Below are 2,500 nucleotides of genomic sequence, written 5' to 3' on the forward strand. Positions count from 1 at the left end.
AGCGGCAGAGACGGCCCTGACGGGGGGGAACCGGCCAGCCGGGCGGGAAAAGCGGCGACCTCAAGCGGGGAGAGAGAGAAACGCGACGGCGACAGAGAGAGGAGGGGAGGGCTTCGCGGGAAGGAGGAGGGGGTCGCACCCCCGTCCCCGGCGCTCTCGGCCTCGCGCGCGCGCGGCAGCACGGCACGGTACCCCCGCGGTACCCACCCGCAGACAGCCGCCCGCACGGGGGGGAGAGCCCGGGGGCGAGGCCCGCGCCTCGCCTCCCTCTCGGCCCTCTCGCTCTCTCGTCTCTCTCGCACGGCCCACGGCGGCGTCTTCGACGCCGACTCTCGCTCTCCCCGGCCACCGCCACCGCACCGCGGCACGGCCCCGGCAAGGACGAGCTCCGCCCCAGCGGCTCGTTCCGGGAGCGGGGAGCTACGGAGCGCTCCCCGAGTCTGCATTTAGGGGGACGAAGGCCCTGCGCGGCGACGACGACGACGACGTCGACGTCGACCGCGGGCAACGGGCCTGCGAGGCAACCCCAGCCGCGCCGCCGGGGTGGCCCCCCCGGACGGCGATTGATCGTCAAGCGACGCTCAGACAGGCGTAGCCCCGGGAGGAACCCGGGGCCGCAAGTGCGTTCGAAGTGTCGATGATCAATGTGTCCTGCAATTCACATTAATTCTCGCAGCTAGCTGCGTTCTTCATCGACGCACGAGCCGAGTGATCCACCGCTAAGAGTTGTCTGGCTTTCGGGACCGCTCGCGTGAAGCGGCCCCTTTTCTGTTTCTGCAGGGACGCGCGCGCCCCCGCGCGCCCCGCTTCGACCGTACGAGCACACACAAACGGAGGAGGAGGAGGAGAAAGCGCGGGGCAAAAAAGAGAAACCCCGCGCAACGCTCCGAAGGTCGGCCAAAGAAAGGCGGAGGGGCCCGCGCCCCCGACCGCCTCCCCCCGCGAGGGGAGACGCCGCCTCGCGTGCCGTCCTTCGGAGGCGGCCCAGGCGCCCGGGCTCGGCCCGACCTCCGCGCGGAGGGGCTTGTGCGGCAACGCGCCGGACCGCGGGGGGCACGGTGGCCCGCCCGGCCTCTCGATCACGGGACGACTACGCGTTCGCGGGCCGGGGGGCGCGACCGCCGGCCCCCGCCGCTCCCGGCTCACTCCCTGGCTTCTCCTTTTCACCGCTCCGCCGACTCGCGGAACGCCGCCGCGCCAAAACGCGGGGGCCGGCTCTCCCGCCAGCGGCCCCTGAACGTCGCCCGAAACGCCACGCGGCGGCGGGACCGTTCCGCCGGCGCAACCCCTGGCGCGGGACCGCTTGCCCGCCGGAAGGCGAACGCCCGGCGGGCCGCGCTCCGCCACCGGCGCCGGAGGCGGGACGCCGCCGAGACCCGAGCCGGCATCGCGGAGCGCCCGAGGTCTGCCGCTCGGCAAAACCCCTCCGCCACCCGCGGCCGCACTCCCGGGACCGCCGCCGCTTCGCACCGCCGAGCTGCCCTTCCGCGAGCACGCGCCCAGCGGGCAGGCGTACGGCGGCTGAGCCGGGGGGCACCGCCCGCTCCCCTCGTTTCCACTCGGGGACCGGACGGGGAAGCGCCCCCGCGGCCGCCCCGCACGCCTCCCCTTTTTTTTGGCCCACACGCGGCCGGGAAGGGCGACGGGGAAGCGGACGGGCGGGGCCCGGGCCGGGACGGCCGCCGGTGAAGGCGGGCGCCTCGCGGCCGACCGTCCCCCCCCCCGGGGGGGGCGGGGACACTCGCCGAGCGGCGACGCCGCCGCTCGGCACGGGGTCGCCCGCGCCCGCCGGACCTCCGGCGATGGAGGAGCCGGCCGAGCGCTGCGCCCCAACGGGCGGGGACAGCGCTCCGAGTCAGGGGTGGCCGGCGGCCGGCGCCGCCGCGGTGCGGTTCGAGGCGACAAGGCCGTCGAGGCGAGAGGCGCGCGGTCGCGCCTGACGCGGCGCCGCCCGCGAGCCCGCGGCGGCGGCTAAGGAGAAAGAGCGAGAGAGCGCGGCGGGCCCCGGCGGCCGCAACCCCGCAGCTGAGGTAGGTAAGGCAGAGAGCGCGCGCCCTCTGCCGGCGTCGCCCCGCATCGCAGAGGCCAGCGGGGTCGGCCCCCCGCGGCCGATCGCGCGCCGCGGCCTCTCCGCCGAGACCGGGCCGCAGAGAGGGGGGGGGCAGGGCGCCCCTTCCCCGGCCCGGCACGGGTGGCCCCCGCGCGCGGGCAAGCGCGGCGGGACGCCGACGACGGCGAGCGCGGCCGGTCGCGACGGACACGCCACCGCAGGGGATCGGCGGGAGTAGCTCCCCACCCCTCGATGGCGCCCCGCGCCGCCACCGCCCGACACCCGCTGCCGCCGCCGCCACCGCCGCCGCCGCCGCGGCGGGGCCGTGCCGGGCCGCCCGAGTCTTTAAACCTCCGCCCGGCTCGGCGGCCCTTTCGGCCCCCAACAGGCGTTTGACGACGCCGAGGGAAACCGGCAGGAGACCGCCGAGGCGCGAAGCGCTAGGTACCT

The 2,500-nt window shown here is 76.9% G+C and overlaps 1 non-coding gene across 1 annotated transcript; it reads right to left on the reverse strand.

The window, feature by feature from the left end:
* Nucleotides 1-575: 575 nt before the first annotated feature.
* On the reverse strand, nucleotides 576-728 carry LOC148218545 (5.8S ribosomal RNA). The gene has a single exon (XR_015800353.1). It is a non-coding gene; the product is annotated as a 5.8S ribosomal RNA (ribosomal RNA).
* Nucleotides 729-2,500: the final 1,772 nt, after the last annotated feature.

The sequence above is a fragment of the Sturnus vulgaris genome, unplaced genomic scaffold (genome assembly GCF_052056855.1).
Source record: "Sturnus vulgaris isolate bStuVul1 unplaced genomic scaffold, bStuVul1.hap1 Scaffold_182, whole genome shotgun sequence".
NCBI lineage: Eukaryota > Metazoa > Chordata > Aves > Passeriformes > Sturnidae > Sturnus > Sturnus vulgaris.